Source organism: Rosa chinensis, chromosome 6, assembly GCF_002994745.2.
Source record: "Rosa chinensis cultivar Old Blush chromosome 6, RchiOBHm-V2, whole genome shotgun sequence".
Classification (NCBI taxonomy): domain Eukaryota; kingdom Viridiplantae; phylum Streptophyta; class Magnoliopsida; order Rosales; family Rosaceae; genus Rosa; species Rosa chinensis.
This window is the reverse complement of record NC_037093.1, coordinates 27,896,071-27,916,222: the sequence shown is the minus strand read 5'-3', so window position 1 is coordinate 27,916,222 and position 20,152 is coordinate 27,896,071.

The following is a 20,152-nucleotide window of genomic DNA, read 5'->3' as shown; positions in this document are numbered from 1 at the left end:
ATACATCTCAAGTATCGAAAGATATCTTTTACACCAATCCAATGGCGTCGCGTTGGCGCAGAGCTATATCTAGCTAACAAGTTCACAACATATGAGATGTCCGGTCTTGTGCATTGGGATAAGTACAATAATGCGCCTATTGTACTAAGTAAGGCACTTCTGCCTCTAGCACATCTTCGTCATCATCCTTTCGACGAAGATGATCCTTTTCAGGATCAAGACTACGGACGATCATGGGGGTGCTTGAAGGCTTGACCTTGTCAAAATGCCTAAGCATCTATCGACACGATGCTCAAGTTCCAAACCGAGACATAATCGTGTTTTCCCAAAATCCTTCATCTCGAACTCGGATTTCAAGTGTTCAGCGGTTTCCCTTAACTCTTTAAGGGCTTCTAATGAAGATCATGTCCAACATGAACCGCGATAGAATCCGAAACTTGTCATAGAAACGCGTAGGCATATCCCTTCCCAATCAAGTAGTCACTTTAGTGAGCGTTTCAACCTTATTGTAAACGCGCTCCATGGTCTAGAGCCACTTGACTTGGGTAAATGAAGTTCGCCATGAACCTTCATGTATATTCCGTATCTAGATCCCTATAGAGATACGAAGTGACCATATTTGTAAGCTGCATGTTCAGTTATTCGGAAACTACCAAACTGACAGGGTAGTGGAGTGCAATGACATCCATTACGAGAGAATATGTCTCATCGTAGTCGATTCCAGGGCGTTTTGTGAGAAGCCTTGCGCCATAAGGCGAGATTTCCATATCTTTTTCTCATCACGCTTTCTAACGAAGACCCATTAGTCAACAGGTTTTATGTTAGGAGGTGTTGGCATCTCTAGCTCGAAAACATTCCTTTTCGTTAGAGAATCCATCTTAACCTGGATCGCATCTTTCCATTTAGGCCAAAAACTCTCTACGTTGGTATTCATTCATCAACGGAGCATAGTTCGATATCATCTGACTCAACAAACTCATGCGCAATGAAATGCGCAACTACATCATCAATTATGATGGAGTTTTTATCCCACGTCTCATGTACACTTGTGTAAGTTTCATAGAGCTCTATATTCTCAGGAATAGGTTCTGATGTTGAGGCGTCCCCCAACGGTAACCATAACCCGGAAGATACTCATGAGACGGATTTTGAGTCTTGATGATCAAAGGATTGGAATGTGCCAAAGTATCCTTCGAACCCACGGGCCTCCCACGCATCCTAGCTGGGGCCATGGCCTGTAACGCCATAGTGCCACTCTCTTTGGAATTGGCTCCATGCCTACCTCCGTGTAGGGTGGCGCTACGTCCTCTCGTAGGGACGTCCTTCCTTGCAGGAATGTTTGCAGCATATTTGTGTGATCTCGTCACTTAAGGGGTCAAGATGAGACATAGTGGGAATAGACCACGACAAATCCTGTCGTTCCTGTTGAACATCTGTGTTCTTATCTCCCCCTAACGACGGGAAGACTGTCTCATCAAAGTGACAACCCGCAAATCTAGCGGTAATGAGATCGCCTTGCAAGGGCATTAAGTGGCGGACGATTGTTGGAGTCTCAAATCCAACGTAGTTGCCTATTCGTCTGTAAAGACCCATCATAGAGCGCTGTGGCGGCGCAATTGGCACATAAATGGCTCACTCAAATGTGCGTAAGTACAAAAGACGTGTACCCAGTCACTAGCTATAACGCATAGGTACATTGAGTGGCGGTAGGTCGTAGACGAATTAGCATAGCTGCATGCGATATTGCATCACCCCAAGCAGATGTAAGAAGATTGGTGCGCATTACCAATATTCGGACTACCATCGTAGTCGTTTCCACGAGACCAATTGGGTGTGTACATGGAAATGTGATGTCCAACATCAAGCCCATTGCAATATCCATCGAAAGTCTTTCGATGTAAACTCTCTAGCATAGTCAAATCCAATTGACTGAATAGGATGATTTGGGGAGTGAGCCCGTTGTCATATGATATGTGCTAGGAGTGTAGCATAAGTAGCATTTATAGGTGGACAATGGCAGAACACGTGACAGGGCGTGTTTGCGTGTCAACCAACATCATAAAATATTTAAACGTCCGCAAGTTGGTTGAATTAATCCACAAAATCCCTACGGATTCTTTGTAAGAACAGAATGAGTATTGTCATATCCTTTGCATAGGACGGTCTCAGTCCTAGTTTCCCTAAGGAACGGGCTTTGTAAAACGAGCGAGAGGCCTTAGAAGCAACCATTAAGTATTTTGGTTAGGCCTGAGCGTTCGAAACGCTATGTGAAGCAAGTTGGTGATTGCAACATCACCTGAGGCGCCATCACCATGATGGACGCTATCCATGGCGTGATGGATATGGACTACGCCAGCCCTAGGCTGATGGTGGACGGAGGCGGTGCCCTAGGCAACAGCGTCGGTCACACTTAGTCTAGGAATCAACTTTTGATTCATGCTTCATTTCGCTCGAAAGAAATGATGTCCATGTGAAGTCTTTTGTAGACGGATCATCATATCATGACTAGGATGATCTATCATGTCGTGACAAAGCCAATATGTGTCTAAATCCAAGAGATCTTCTCTCATAACTTTATTGGATTAATAGCTCGAATAGTGACATAGAATCCACTAGAGAGACACATAAACTTCTCTAAGATGCGTCTGTGTTCGTAATCATTAGAGGTAATGCAAAGGAACTCATTTCCGTTCTCTACATGCATGTTCGCATGGAATTCGTTGGCTATTCATAGGGTACGATTTACCCTAAGAGCGTAGAGAGTTTCTGTGACAGTAGTAATCAAGGTGCCATTTCGCAAGTGGAACTTGGGCTATTCTATGTCCTTGAATTAATATTAATGGCCCAGCCATCGTAGTTACAAAGTAATATACTCAGAATCAAAATTGAGTCATAATGAAAAGAACTCGAAATTTTATTCATAAGCCAATGGAGTATGTCATTGTTTCTTTGATCAAAGAAAATCTAATCCAATAAAAAGTAATATGGCAATCGCCTACATCTCTTGGAAAATAAGGCTTAAACAGAATTGGCGATCTATTGATCCCAGCCAGATTTGTAGTCTTCAACCCTTCACTCTAGATCATCTTCTTGATCTTCTTGTTCCACATAGTGAGCTTCTCTTGCTTCACAATATGCTTTGTAGGCGGTGACAAGTTCTTCACGAGCTCTACAAATGTGTGCCCAATGATCAGACACTCCACATCGAGAACATACATCTCTTTGCTCGAACTCCATTGATTGAGGCACTTTGAAAGCGTCATTTAGATGGCTCTTAATGTTGGTGGCGCCACCAACATGGCCAGAGGCGTTGCCTCCCTCTCTCTTTCCACGTTTACTTTTTCGGTTCCGTGTTCGCCTATTTTGGCGGTTACCTTCCCAAGTAGAGTGATTATATGGATCAGAATGTCCAGAAGTATACCTAAGATTAGGGTTTCGCTCTTGGCGCCCTCTCTTAGAGGTGCGACTATAATTGGATTCCGGAATATGTTCTGTTTCCACGGATCTCGAATTATAGTTCTTCACAAGGATATTATCATGCTTTTCAGCGACATTCATAGCTCCAATGAGCTCATGAAACCTTGTGATCCGTCTTGCATTTACATCAATTCGATAGTTCTTAGCAACCATCAATGCAGAGACTGGGCAGGTAGAGAAAGTCTTCTCAATCAACATCGCATCTGTGATCTTTTTACCACAGAATTCCATTAAGGATTTAATGCGAAGTGCTTCCGAGTTATAGTCAAGAACTGTCTTGAAATCACAGAAGCGGAGACTATGCCATCTCACTTCTAGGTCAGGAAGCAAGGAGTCACGGACATTGTCAAATCTTTCTTCGAGTGAGACCCACAGCCTTCTGGGGTCTTCTTCATTCATATACTCGTACTGGAGCGAATCATCCATATGACGAGTCATTAGGATGATGGCTTTCGCCTTATTTGCCTCTAAGGCTGCTCTATTTGTTTCCAAAGCTTGAGCTTGCTCAACAGTTATCACGTCCTGGCTAGGCTCGAGAATCATATCCAAGATTCCATCGGCCTTGAGATGCTGGCGGATATCACGAACCCACCTGTGATATTCAGAGCCAGTTGTTCCCAATGGAGCAAAGTCCAATTTGTTCAGGCTACTCATCCTGAAAGAGAACAAGAAATTAGGGTTAGTTTCGGAGCGAAGTAGGCTACCACGAAAACAAATGAAATTTCTAAACGTAATCGCTTCCAAGAAATTAGGAATTTCCGAGCGTAGTCGCTTCCAAGAAATTCGATTCCAAGAGATATTGGATTAGATCGAAACAATGATGTAAGTGGGCGATCATAAATTCTCTACAAACTCTAAGTTTGGAGATCTCAACAAGCTCTAAGCTTGGAGTGAGCGCGAACCCCCACAGTTCGGCTTAATTTGGTCTCCCCTATAATGAAGAAAGGGGAGTAGAAGAAGGGAGGTTGCAAGTCCCCAAGAAAAAGAAGAGAAATTGAAATAAAAACTCAAAAACGGGAACTTTTAGTAAACCACACCTCTTAGGATTGCAGATCGCATTCGATCCTCATTGTAGGATTGCAAACAAGCTTCAGTTCTAGGCGAATCAAACTTGTTGAAATTCGGAGCAGATTCGCTTCTAAACAGCTCCCACTCCGATTGGTGTACAGGTCACAAAATGTCTCCAATAGGGCTGAAATTTGGAAGTAAGAAAGAAGAGACCGAGGCGAACAACTTTGATGAAGGAAGAATTTTGATCTGAAAATCCGAAATAGAAGTTTAGGGGCTTGCAAGCTGACTGATATGCACAGGAACGAGCATGCTGAACAGCTCCCACCTTGAATACTGTACAGGTCTCAAAACGTCTCCAATAGGGCTGAAATTTTGAGGTCAGATATAGTAGATAGAGATGAACAACTTTTATGAAGAAAGTATTTCGATCAAAGGTCCCGAACAACACGTTTAGGGGCGTGCAAGCAGGCTGATCTGCACAAGAACGAGCGAGCTGCTATGCTGCAGGGGCAGCAGGAGTGCCGCAATGCTGCATGGGCAGTAGGTGGCACATGGGTGCGCAAGGGCTGCAGGGGCAGCTTACGGCATGGCTAGCAAGGGCTAGGAGCTTGCGGCTGTTTTGGTGAGAAGAGTTTTGGTTTTTAGGGCTAGGGTTAGGGCTCGTGCTGATAACGTGTTTTAGGGAATCAGAAATTAAGAGATAATCGCTGTGTATATTCATTGATAATAGGGGCCTCTTTATATAGAGGATTACAATGCATAGAATCTCAATTATACAAGGAAAGTAATTCTACATTGATTAGGATTCTAGATCCTTCTAATTAAATCCTATTACCACTAGGTCAAGTAATCTAGAGTTTGGGCTAAACACAAATTAGGTTTTCCTTGAACAAATCTAATATTATTGAATTGGAAAGTCTACATAAAATAAATGTAATATTTTTTGGGTATAATTATTGTCCTTAATAGTCATTTTATAGTAGGTTATATATGTCATTTAATAATTCAAAATAGAGTGAGGTCAAGTGAGTAGATTTGGAGGTCTCAATAGAAACTCTCATAACATAAATCTCTTATCCAATAAAAAAAAAAAATCAAACACAAGGTATTGAGTTTTAAAAATCAATAAAAACAAAATAACATGAACTATTACGTGATTTTTTTTATTTACTTTTTCTTTTTTAGCTGTTAAAAAAAAACAAGATTAATCATTTTTTTCTTAATGTTTCTCTATTTTCTGTACCTCATGATTAATTATTTAAATATTTTTTATTTATTTTTATTTTCTAGCTCTTTTTTTCTTCTTCTTGTTTTTGTTTTCCCTGACCAATATGCGTTCAATATGCATATCATACATTTTTATCTTAATCATAGTTTTATTTCTTAATATATATATATATATATATATATATATATATATGAATGCTTTAATGAGTACGTAGTGAAATTGGAAAATGAAAATAGATAGGGAAAATAATAAAGAATGCAATCTAATATTATTGAATTGGAAAGTCTAGAGAAAATAAATATAACCATTTTTTTGGTATAATTATTGTTCCTAATAGTCATTTTATAGTAGGTTATATATGTCATTTAATAATTCATAACAGAGTGAGGTCAAGTGAGCAGATTTGGATGTTCAAATAGAAACTCTCATTTAACTTACCCATAAAATGTGATGTTGGGTGTGTGAAAAAAGGGATGTGTATTTAGTATTTAGAGGTGTGTGAATAAAATTTCTCATTAATTACTCTATAAAGACAAAAATATAAATAAATAAATAAATAAATCAGATGAGTCGATCAAATCATAAAATGGGCAAAACATTTGGTGCTGATTGAGACATTTATTTTCAACAAAATATTAGTAGAAATCGCTTAATATAGGATTAGTGGTGGCTCCTATTTATAATTCAGGATGCTTTTCCATTGATTAATGTCATCGGAGTTTAGATACTAGGTCTCCCCTCCCCCCGGCAACCAAATTGTACATGTTCAGTAGTTTCACTAATCAAGGAGGTTTGACGGCAGCCACACAAACTCTTAGTTTCAAAAAAAAAAAAAATTGTTCATGGAAGTTGCACTTTAGAATATAAAAAAATAAAGTAAAAATTAATACTCTAACTTTTTTTTTTCCCTAAAATAATGGGGTTTCTAACCCAATCAAGCTGGGAGGCTCATCCCCACGTCCATGTTATTATTTATTAAACTTTAACCGGGGGTGGGGGGGACGTAATACCTTAAATACCTTAACCTCGTGTGTTTATAGTAGCATTACAACTATCCTCATAGAGGACATCCTGCAAAAAAGCAGGAGCCTCCTCTAAACAAAGGTCAATAGAGTGACCTATACTAGCAAAGTAAGCCAATCTATCGGCTACACTGTTTGCTTCCCTAAAAAAAATGACGAATAACAATATAATCAAAAAGCACCTAGATAGTCCCTCCAATCATCAAGTATTCAACTCACCTCAGAATTACTCTCCACTTGTTGGTTCAGAACTGCAACCAACAAGTGGGGGGGACGTAATACCTTAACCTCGTGCGTTTATAGAAGCATTACAACTATCCTCGTAGAGGACATCCTGCAAAAAAGCAGGAGCCTCCTCTAAACAAAGGTCAATAGAGTAACCTATACTAGCAAAGTAAGCCAATCTATAGGCTACACTGTTTGCTTCCCTAAAAACATGTCGAATAACAATATAATAAAAAAGCACCTAGATAGTCCCTCCAATCATCAAGTATTCAACTCACCTCAGAATTACTCTCCACGTGTTGGTTCAGAACTGCAACCAAAACTGAGGAATCACTTTCAATCACCACATGCCTCCAGCCTTAGTGTATGGTCGAACGTAACCATGCCCTGCAAGCTTCAGATTCACTATGTACTGTAGAAGCCAGATAAGGATGAAACCTCGGCCAAGCCTTTCTAAGACCACCCTTATCATCTTTGACTACTACACCGGCACCCTCACTACCAGATTCCTGCCAGAAAACGCCATCAATATTAATTTCAATCTTCCCCAAGGTGGGAATTCCCACTTCGCTGCCCGCCTTCTACCCCTGCTTCGGGTCCTTGTTTGGGTGAACACGTTGATACTCCTGCAACCAAAATATTCTCCAAGACACTACCTGCTGAGGTATGAACATACTGCCTGCCAAATTAAATGGTTTTTCTCCCACCAGATTGTCCACAGGCCCATGAAGAAGATGTCAACTTGCTGTTTCTGTAAGGAGCCCACAATGTCCAACACCCAATTTCTGATAGTAGTAGCATTATGGTTTCTAGCTTTTAAACCCAAAGAACTATAAAGCCAGAGACAAGCTGTAATTGAGCAGCCTTTGAAAAGATGTAGGTTGGACTCCCTTTTTCCATGACAAAATGCACAGGATACATCATCAATTCTGACCTTCTTATGTAGAGCTTCCTTTGTTGGGAGAATATTCTTAACCAACCTCCAAATGAAGCATCTCATCTTAGGTAGCACACCAGCCCTCCAAATAATCTTCCGTAATGCCTTTAATTCTCCATTACCACTGGAGGACGAAGCTTGAATAGGTAAAGAAGCTATATTCCTTTCCACATGGTAACCACTCTTTACAGTGTATACTCCATGTTTATCAAAATGCCACACCAACCTTTCCGTTGGGTTTCTCAAACTAAGAGGGATTTTACAAATGATACTAACCTTACCTGCCGTGAAAAGCTCCTCCAACATTTCTGCCAACCAATCATTTGTATCCTGATCAATGAGATCAGCCACCTTTAAGTCTTACAACCCCTCCATGACTGATGAGTACGACCTGAAGGTGTGAGGCCTTGGCACCTATGGATCATACCACACTGAAATTTGGTCCCCCGTACCCACTTGATACCGGAGACCCTTTGTAAGAAGCTCATTTCCAAACATCAAACTCCTATATGTATAGGAGTCTCGGGAGCTCACTGAGGCATGTAGGAAATCCGACTGTGGGAAGTATTTAGCCTTCAAAGTCTTGGCTATAAGAGAATCTGGATATCTAATTAGTCTCCACCCTTGTTTGGCCAAGAGTGCTTGGTTGAAGGCTACTATATTCTGAAACCCCTAGCCACATTCCTCCTTTAGTATGCACACTTTATCCCAAGTTATCCAATGGATCTTTCGGCCATACTCCGTGTCACCCCACAAAAACTCCGCCATACACCTGTGCATCCCCTGAAAAAGATGCTTTGGAAGTTCAAAGCAGCTCATCACATATGTTGTGATTGATTGTACCACTAACTTGATCATCACCTCCTTACCAGCAATACTCAGGGTTTTTTGTTTCCAGCTCTTCATTTTGATTCTAGTCTTCTCCCTAATGAACTGAAATGCCTCAGTTTTGAAATAGCTAACCTCTGTTGGGAGACCCAGGTATTTATCATGTTTATCTACCCTAAGAACACCCAAAACCGCTACTAACTCCTCATGGACTTCCATCACAACATTCTTGGAGAAAGAGATGCAGCTCTTCTGAAAGTTTACTTGTTGGCCAGATGCTTCTTCATAGAGTTGCAGAATCTCCCTTAATCTGAGACACTCCTCCCTTTCAGCCTTCATAAAAATGAAGGAAGCATCTACGAAGAAGAGGTGACTGATTGGTGGAGCCCTACTTGCCATAGAAACCCCATGCAGGCGCTGAAACCCTTCTGCCTGAAACAACATCCGTGACAAGCCTTCAATACAAAGCAAAGTTAAATATGGTGAAATTGATTCACCTTGCTGTAGGCCTCTAGAGAGGTACAAACATCCTCTTGGCTCCCCATTCAGGATGAACGAGTATGAGACAGTTCAAAAACAGCTCATGATCCAACCAATCCAAGTCTGATGGAAACCTATACTCCTCATTACTGCTTCGATTAAAGCCCACTCAACCCAGTCATATGCCTTGCTCATATCGAGCTTCAAGGCACTATAGCTATGTGACCCACCATACTGCCTTTTCAAGAAGTGAAAAATTTCAAAAGCTAGAAGTGAGTTATCCGAGATCTGCCAACCGGCATAAACGCACCCTGATTCGGGGAAATGATATCATGGAGGAGTGGTTTTAATCGGTTGGAAAGAATCTTGGATCCCAGCTTATATATCACTAATAAAGAAATAGATGCTATGATAATTAACCTTAATGGACACATATGATGTACTACACCAACACAAAATCACACATTGGATGACATCCAAGGTTAAAAGATTATGTTGTGTTGATGAGTTAGATCTTTCCAAACAAAATAACTTAGTAAAACTGATTTATCTCAACACCACCTCCCTTACGCTAAATTAAACAAAGATTTGATAAGGTATTGGTCACTACCACTTCCGAATTATAGATTTGTGTTGTTTTGGGCAACAATCTACAAGGGGTTGCACCACTGATTATAGTAGCTTCTTCTTTATATTCAAGTTTTTTGGGTGTTCAGAGCATTATTGTGTGCTTGGGTGTCCCAATTTTCCCTTTGTTTTTGTATCGTTCTTATGTTTTATTGCCTTCCAACTATTGTTAGGCATGATTACTTTGGTTTGTTTTTGTTTTCATGTTGGGGTTTTGGTTTTTTTGTGCTCCCCTGAACAAAAAAAAAAATTAGAGGAAGAAGAATATCCACAAAATGGTCATATCTGTAACTTGTCCAAAAATCCCCTTGTGCGGTTACCTAGGAGCTAGGCAGTGGTTAGCCACCTTGATTAGTCTGAAAGGCACCTAGGCAGGCTCGTTTTAGAAGGGGCCGTGCCCACTTACCTAATTTTAGCCTAAAAATTGCCTACTTACTCCACTAAGAGTTTTTTAACCTCATTTACCCAATCTAACATCTATTGACAGTATTGCCCTCATTTTAATTAATAAATTACACTCATCTCTCTCTCCTCCCCCTCACCGATCTCTCTCTCTCTCTCTCTCTCTCTCTCTCTCTCTCCCCAGCCGGATGGCCAGATGCCGAGCGACGACGCCTCCACACCTTCCTCTCCGAGACCGGCGTCGACAAGCACATCCTAGACGCAATGTTCGTCGACCTCCAACCCACCGTCCCAGTCGCTGCTGCTCGTGCTAGTATCGGCCAACAAACCCTCGTTCTGGAAGCTTTCGGAGGTGATGGTCTCGATGTGGGAATTCGGGTCGGATAGGAACCCGTCGAGCGCGTCCGAAATCACAATCGGAGACGACGACTTAGATGGTGTCGTAAATGGGAGCAAGGAGTCGTCTCGGTCTTTGGCGCTTGCCATAGAGAGAGAGAGAGAGAGAGAGAGAGAGAGAGAGAGAGAGAGAGAGAGAGAGAGAGAGAGAGAGAGAGAGAGAGAGAGAGAGAGAGAGAGAGAGAGAGAGAGAGAGAGAGAGAGAGAGAGAGAGAGAGAGAGAGAGAGAGAGAGAGAGAGATTTGAGAAGGAGAGAGAGAGAGAGTGAAGATGAGTTTTTGGGTTTTGAGGGGCTTAAAGTTGGAGTTGGTGTTTTCCAGTGGTATGGGAAGTGGAGAATGGGATGGGCTAAGGAGAGACTAGACGACTAGTAGCAGTGTGTGTGTGATTGTGTGAGAGGCTTTGGTCAACACTGAAAGGGGAATTATGACACATGCTTTTATGGGAGAAGAGTCGTATTTGACTCTTTGAGCTTCTTGTTATTGCTTTTTAACCCCTCTTGAAAATTCTTGTATGCATCGGTAGTCTGATGAGTGACACAGTATCTATTAGGTAATCTCAACCCTCATTATTGGAGGGTAATAATATGATTATTGGGCCAATAATATGATTATTAGGAGACAATAATATGTTTATTAGGGGGCAATAATATGATTATTAGGGGGCAATAAAATCAGATGCCGGAATCTAATCACCAGTCAAGTAGCCGAATTCCGGTCATCGGTTGCCGGATTCCCCAGCCGGCCACTGGTCACAGGAGTCCGGCAAGGTCTCCGATGACTTCTCTCTCTAAGTCACAAAGAAGGAGAGGGCAAAAATGTCCCAAAAATAAATAAAAATGAATAAAAAAAATACTTAATTGGTATTAGGGAAATGATTTGTTAGAGTGTTTGGGTAAGTGGGCAATCTCTTAGAGTGTTTGGGTAAATGAGGTTAATTAATCCCAAAATTGGGTAAATGATCATTTCCCAGTTTTAGAAAAAGTTCAAAATATTTTTTTAATCAAATTCTTAAAATAACTTTTTATTTGTAAGTACTCATTATATATTTAACTTTTTTCCAATCTTTTCAATCAACTATACTACTAATTAATGAATTAAAAAGGACACCTCAAGGCGTGAAAAGCTTGATTTTCCCTTCTCAATGCCTTTGTTTCAGGTGACCAGGCTCATAAGGAAAAAACAAGATGAAGGCGTACGCCTGATGAACTGTTGTTGCAATCCAAATCGTGAAATCCAGGGATCCAAAAGTTTCCAAAGCTCTTCTGCCATCATTACCTTTTACATTCTCTGTCTCTCTTTCCGCCAACATTACCTCGCAGTGGAATTCATCTATGAAGACTTCTTTTTCTAGGTTTGAGCTTCGCATCAATACGATTGGAGAATCCTAAAGGATATAGACTAATGGAAGATAAGTTCCCTTTCTGAAAGAAAAATGAAAAGAAAAGAAGGATATGGATCAAGTCGTAGATAAATCAACCAGAACTCATCAATCAGACTTTCAAAATAATTCAAAATACTGGATAAGGATAAATTGACCTAAAATTATTTGATTGATAATGATAATGTTAATTTTTTACTATTCTATTAGTGTTTATATATGTATGTATTTTGTTTTTATATGTAAGGCTTACGCCTTTGTGAAAACGCTTTGAGTCACGCCTTAGCATTTTAAAACATTGCTACTAACTATAGTTTTTTTTATTTTAATTTCACTTATCTATATGTTGCATAGTAAAATTAAAATAAAATGAACCCACGCCTAAGGCCCCCCAAAATCTATAAACAACAGCTTAATAGTTTTAAGATTAAATTATGTTTAGTCCATGTACTATGACCCTTTTTTCGTTTCAATCCCTGATATTCTCAATTAATCTAAAAAGTTCCTAACGTCAAAATCTCCGTCTGATTGGTCCCTCCCGCGTCAAATTAGGAGTTGGTCTTAGGTGATATGTCCAATATACCCCTCTGTTATTTCTCTTTCCTTTTTAATTTCTTTTTCTCTTTTTTTTCTTTTTCCTTTTTAATTTCTTTTTTTCCTTTTTTTCTTTTTTCTTTTTAATTTCTTTTTTCTTTTTAATTTCTTTTTTGCTTTTTCTTATTTTTTTCTTGTTCCTTTTTAATTTCTTTTTTTCCTTTTTTTTCTTTTCGTTTTGCCTACTTTCTCCTTCCTCAACCCACCAATCCCATTCCGATCAAACTCCACAACCCATCTGTTTCTCTCCCCAAATTGAAACCAAACCCAGTGGCGGTGCAGAGATGGACATCGAGCAAAACCAAGAGGCTAGGAGCTGATCGATCACTTCTTCACCTTCTCTGAAGCCATCTCCCTATGTTGGGATCCGCCCTCGCCTCCATCGTCGCAGACACCATCTCCCAAACACAAGCAGATCCCAATCAGCTCAAAAATTCGCCGCTAAACCACTGCCCTCTTGTTTTCACAGCCTACTTCTCTCTCTCTCCCACTCAAATCTCACTTTCTCTCTCCACATCAAGCCTCAATTTGGAAACTTTTCACTGAAAACTACCATTTTTTCAGACCCTGAGGTTTTTGGGTCTTGCTCAAAATGGTGATTTGGATTTTGGGTCTGGTTGAAATGATGGTTTTGATGGCCAAGTTGACCAAAACCAGAAGTGAAGAAGAAGAATAGTGATGGAAAAGAAAAATGGCCGCCGGCGTGGAGAACAATAATTGGGATTCCGGGTCGATCTGAATTGGTTCGCCGACGTGGTGCTACCGATGCAGCAGGATACGATGGTCATTAAAAAGGAAAAAGAAAAAAGAAAAGAAAAAGGAAAAAACAAATTAAAAAGGAAAAAAGAAAAATAAAAAAAGGAAAAGGAAAAAAAATTAAAAAGGAAAAAGAAAAAAGAAAAAAAAGGGTCGCCGGCTTGGAGAACAAGAATTGGGGTTTCGGGTCGATCTGGATTGGTTCGCTGACGTGGCGCCACCAATGCAGAAGGATACGATGGTCATTAAAAAGGAAAAAGAAAAAAGAAAAAAGGAAAAAAAGGAAAAATGAAAAATAAAAAAGGAAAAAAGAAATTAAAAAGGAAAAAAAGAAATTAAAAAGAAAAAAGAAAAAAATTTAAAAAGGAAAAAAGAAAAAGAAATAGCAAAGGGGTATATTGGACATTTCACCTAACGCCAACTCTTAATTTGACGCCGGAGGGACCTATTGGAGGGAAATTGTGAGGTCAGGGAGTTTTTAGATTAAATTAGAATGTCAAGGACTGAAACAATGAGAGGGACAAAGTACATGGACTAAACAAAATTTAATCCATAGTTTTAACTTTTGAATTAAGCTTTTTATTATATTTTGTCAAAACACTTTGCTTTTTACACAACATAAGCTATGCTAATTTGGGCCATAGACAGTCTAGCTCTAGATATAGTGTATACTTTGTTTATGGGAAGAATATATAACGACATTAGAGCAAGTTCACAAGTGTTTTAGCACGGTTGCCATATAAACCTACCACAAAATTTCAAAATTAAAATGACATTAATAAGCCATCATTCTCCCCGACCCTTTTCTTCCTTATTTGCATGATCTATTCTAGTTTTGAATAAAAGGAGTTTTTATTCATATCTCCAAATTTGGCATTTGGACCTCCCTACTTAATAGACCTCCAACTTACTTTCACAAATAACCAATTTGCTATCTACACCTCTCTAATTTTCCTATAATGCCCATCGTCCAATAAAAGACCTTTTTTTTTTTTTTTTTTTTTTTTTTAAGATTCTATTCATACTTTAAAAAATCAGTTTTTGAAGATTTGGAATTGCAGCATTTTTTTTTTTTGAAAGTTCATCCTCCATATACGAGTAACAGAGGTGCTAGCACTTTTTCAATGAATTGTCGACTCTTGGTTAGCGTAGGCAACAATACCATGTTTGCTCATCATCTCATACAAATATGTTTTTCAATTATTATTTTCATTGCATTTCGGTGTCATTGTCCCTAAACTGATTCTCTCCTACTTGTTTCCATAGCAACTTGAAATGAACATACATGGTCTTTTTGTTTTAGATATGTATGGTAATCAACCATGAGTCTAGTACATTCTCCATAGATTTATATCAGAGGGTCGAATTTTTCATCATATCTATAGAATAGTTCCACATAAAATTGCTCTGCACTGATGATGTGCGGGAAGATCTTGTGGACAACTACCTATTGCTGCGTTTGTCATATAAACATGCTGAAGTACTATTTTTTGTCGCCGCTCGTTCACATGTTTGATTGCATTCAGAATGAGTAGGGCTTCATCAACTGAGGTGTCTTTGTATTTCCCATTTTCTCTCTTTTTTTTTATTTATTTTTTTTTATAGCGCAATGATAGATCTTGTAAATTGTCAGTTATGTGAGCAAGAAAGTCTATCACTTTACGAAGACAAAGTCAAATTCAGAAAAATTTTGACTTCAACGTTAATTAAATAACATTTGGCGATATATATTTTACGGTTTACATTGGAGGAGAAAATTTTTCCCAAGTTGAAGACTATTACTGTTCGTAGAGATAAGAAGAGAATTTTTTTTTCTTCCTTATTTGTGTCTTTATTGGTAATTTGACATGAGTTGACAAAGTCAACTATTACTTGGAAAAAGTGAGAGGTCCAAATACCAATTTTAGAGGTATGAATAGAAACTCCTTTTGAATAATTAATTATAATGCAAAAATAAATTTTTTTTCCCTAACCCTGACATTGATCTAGCGGATAAAAGCAACCATAAAAAATTGTCAATGTTTCATGCCTTTACCTAATATTCATAACTTTGCCCTAACAGGTAAAGTTGCTCTTAGTGAATGATGAAGCAATGCTCTAAATCCTACTTCATTATTCCTACGGACAAGCTAAAATGAGTGTCAGATACTTTGTGCACATGTTGCTTTATCACATGCTTATTTGAGAGTTTTACATGTCAATTTGGGCTGGTGGTTTAAGGTGTGAAAACAATATTTTAAAATTGATTTTTATATTATTTTTGGAGATTGGAGTTGAGATTCAAAAACAATATTTTGTTGCAGTCGATTATATTATTTTGAAGAGTGTTTGAGGTTCTGTAACATTTTGAGTCTTGAGTGACTTTTAAATGTTTTGGTCTATGGATTGAGGGTCACAGTAGTGATAGAGGGTGGGTTATCGGTGATGCGGCTAAAATAGTGTCACAATTTAACCTTGCAAAATGTAGTTGTCAGTATAGGTGTGATGCCCCGGAAATTCTTATTTATTTTCTGAGGATTTTCCAGAATCTAAATTATGGTTATTGGACGGTTTCGTGGCTCGTGGATGGAGCGGAAGTGTTTCGGACGAATTTCTATTCGGAAGTATGACTTTAGGGGGGGGGGCTCAAGGTTGACTTTTTATACGTTGGGATTCTCTAAAAACTTCCTTCATGAAAGTTGTAGAGAGCATCGATACGAGTTCGTGGATATATGAAACGCGAGAATCGGAGTTCGTATGAGAAAGTTATGGCCATTAGAAGGAATTTCCATTTTGGTATAAATAGAAGTTTCCCAAGTTGGAAACTTACTATTTTCATTACTTCCATTTTCGGAAGTTCACTTTCTCTCTCTTCTCTCTAGGCTGCACCTTTAGAATCGAAGATATCTGGCTGACCCGACCCGAACCCGGACGATCCGACCCGACTTTTCCGGCGACCAAACTTTCCAGATAGGACCGTCTCCTCTGTCTGGTCATCCCTCTGGTGTCCTCTAGCGCCGATTCTCCTCCACGGAGGCGCTGCAAGGCGGTGCAGTTTGAGGATTTCGGACCCGGTAGGAAATCCTTGTTCCGACGTCGGCAAGGCTTCAAGTCTTCTTGGTTGAGCTCTGAGCAGCCCTTACGTTTTATTTTGTTGTTGACAATTTAATTCGTAAGTTTGTGTAATATAAAACTCTATGGAGCGAGTGTATATTAACTTTGAGGGTTCAGGGCATCAGTATGTACTTGGTTTAAAGGGAAAAAGATTCCAAGTATTTTGTATTGATGACTGAACATTCACGCATGTATAATTATGGGATTATATATATATCGATTTTCTTGTGTGTAAAATCAGGGGCGTGACAGTTTGGTATCAGAGTGTAAGGTGCATATTTGGTAACAATCAATACTCCTCGAGTGATGGCCCGTCTGCAGCAGAAACCCATCTGATGCTCTTCGGTATTGATATAGTCATTGGGTATGCAATGAGTGTTGGAATGTGAGTCTTCAGGGTAGTGTTGGCTCAGTGAATAAGTTGTAGGAGCTTAAGGTAGCTTCTAGGAGTTATAGTCTTTTGAGGAATGAGGACATTTAGATTTAACTCTTGTTTACATAGGGGATAGAATTGTATCTTCTGACGTAGTGTGTGGTTGATTTAGTCATAGCGATGACTTATACTTGTGTTCGAAGATTTTACAAGTATTAACCAAGGTTGCTATGCTCCTTAGGTTATGGATTCACAAGAAGGACGAGCTAGGGGTCGAGGCAGACCCAGAGGCAGGGGTAGAGCCCGAGGTAGGGGCAGGATTCCTCCTCCTGTTGAAGAGATGTTTGAGAATGATATCGAGGTATCGAATGTTGGGCTGCCTATCCCACCTGTTGTGGAGGTTACGAATGTTGTAGATCCCACTCGTTTGTCGAAGTTGGCAAAGGAGATTTCGAGGTTGGGAGGAGTTCCATTTCAGGGAAGTACGGATCACATGTTGGCAGATCAATGGATCGAGAACATGAAGACCTACTTCGAGATGGTCGTCTGCGATGACGTTGAGAAGAGAAAGATTGCCACATTTATGCTCCAAGGAGATGCACGGGTGTGGTGGAATGGTACACAGAGAGTTATGGATGTGTTCACCCTAACTTGGAATGAGTTTGTGGAACTGTTCAGGAAGAACTACTTTCCTCCTTCAGTAAGGGAGCAGTTGGAAAGGGAATTTATCTCGTTAGTCCAAGGGACTAAGAGTGTGAGGGAGTATGAGGCTGATTTCTCAAGATTGTATCGCTTTGTGCGGCAGATGGATGCTGAGAGCTTAGCTATGAAGTTTCAGTGGGGACTGAATGCTTCAATCCGGCGCGATGTTGCTGTTCTGGAACTGAAGGTGATGGAGCTCATTTTCGTTAAGGCTATGGCCATTGAGCAGGAGAATCTGACTTTCCAGGAACAGGAGTCGGTTGACAGGGACCTTCGAAGGAAAGGAAAGGCAATTGCTGTGAACAATGAAGGGACAGATAATCAGGGTGGGTTCTGGAAGAGGTAGAGGACTCATCAGCAGGCGCCAGGTAGAGTGGCAGCTGCACCTGCTGGGGTTGCACCTAACGGGCAGGTGGCACCCTTAACATGTTATAACTGCAAGGAAGTGGGCCATATGGCGAGGCAATGTTTGAAGCCGAAACCTAGGTCGTGCTATAATTGCGGACAAGTAGGGCATTTGGCTAATGAGTGTACCCGACCTCGGGGCATGAGACAGAGGGATCAGCAGAGGCAACATCCTCAGGGACATGCGAGGGTGGTTGCTATTGGCCAGCAGAATGCGGGGGTGCAAGGTACCTTATCTGCTTAACATTAATCTTGTGTAGATGAAGTGCTTATCTGCTTGAAATTAATCTTGTGTAGATGAAGTGTGATAGTAGAGTTCCGCATCTCTTTGAGCTAGTGTAGTGATGGGTTTATCTGACGTCTATAGTTGGACCTTTGTGTGTGGTATCACTACTAGAATAATGTCATTAGACATCACCACTATTAAATCGGTCAGGATTGCACCTGATGTTAAAAATCATGTTAACATCAGTTTGTGAAGAAACCGATTTCTATTGTTATTATGGACATCAGTCACCAAAGAAACCGATGAGAAAATTTTCGTAGGAAAAATTTACAAAAACGCGGAGGGACTAAGTTTCAAAGTTTGAGAAACGCGGGGTCTAAAATTTTAATTCCCCCCAACACTTAGTCACTTTATCTAAAAACTTTCGAACCCTAATCGATAGTCTCACTCTGAGTCTATGACTGCCTCCTTCGTGCCCCCGACCTGAGCTCGGTCTCCAACCTGAGCTCGTTCTCTGCGTTCAGCTCTTTCTCTCTCTCTCTCTTCTCTGAAACCCTAGCGCTCTCCTCCCTCTCCTGCTCTCTTTCCACAGCTACTGTCTCTCCCTCATTGAACTACTGCCTCCGTCCCCTCACCGGTGCCATCGCCTCTGCCAATGCTTCTCTTCCAACGCCACCACGTCGTTGCTTTGAGATCCGAACCCCAACTGGTCCAACCTGCCTCCAAGGAGTTTATCCTCCTCGATTGGTGCGACTTCGAGCACCAAATGCCAGCATGGTTCTAAAGCTCGCCTCTCTCTCTCTCTCTCTCTCTCTCTCTCTCTCTCTCTCTCTCTCTCTCTCTCTCTCTCTCTCTCTCTCTCTCTCTCTCTCTCTCTCTCTCTCTCTCTCTCTCTCTCTCTCTCTCTCTCTCTCTCCCTCCCGCAGCCCCGCTCTCCTCTCTCTCTCTCTCTCTCTCTCTCTCTGTGTCTCTCTCCGGCACGGCCGCACGACGCCTTTTCTTTCTTCGACGGTGACGCCGTGATGGACCGACGATGAGCGGTGAGTCTGGGTTTCTATTTCTCTTAATTTCTGCTTTTGGGTCTTTACTCTTTAATCGATTTATGGCTTCCTCTTAATTTCTGCTTCTGGGTATTCAATTTTCAATCTTCAAGTCTGGGTTTGGCTCGAACTCTACTAGGTGAAGCAGCTTCAATTTCAGTTTTCGACTCGATTTCGGAAACTTCAAGCTTGGTAAGTTGTTGCCATCTTTCCTGCTTCGATTTCTGGGTTCGAATTGCATCTGTTTCTTTTGCTATACGCTATACATATGATTGATATGAGATGAAAATTGGATATGTGATCTGTTTTGTCCTTATGGATTTCTGGGTTCGAATTGCATCAATCACTTTTTGCCTTTCTGTTTTGACTTTGGACTTGAAAATTTGAAATTGAGTTGCATTTGTAGACTTGTATTTGTTTTGGTAAAGCATTGAATTGTTTGATGTATTGGTTTTGGATCCCATATCGTAGATTTTGAAGATTGTATCTTTAGTTATGTATCTGTTTTGTATCTCTTTTGCGACTGTTGTTGTGATTGTTGTGGTGAAAATTGTGTACCACTTGGAATTATTTCTAATACAAAAGAAGCTATTAGTAATTGGCTTGGGGAGATTTTGGTTCACTTGGGGAGATTCGAGAGACAGTTTTACAGTTGACAGCACCACCTCCGTTGGTATGTATCTATTTTCTATTTTTTCTATTGAAGGCTTCAATGTCAAAAATTGTATTTTGTAACAGATGATATATTGCAAATGCATGCAATTTTTATTTCAAAGCCTGCAAGCACATGATCTCCTTATGGATATATGTTCCAATCTCTGGACTGTTGTGGTATCCAATTATTCATTTTCCAACATAAATTGTTAGTAAAGCAGTCAAATAATGACTTCTCTGATTTGGGGCTGAATCAAGAACTAAAGTTTTATATATGGGTTGTGCAGAATTCTTTA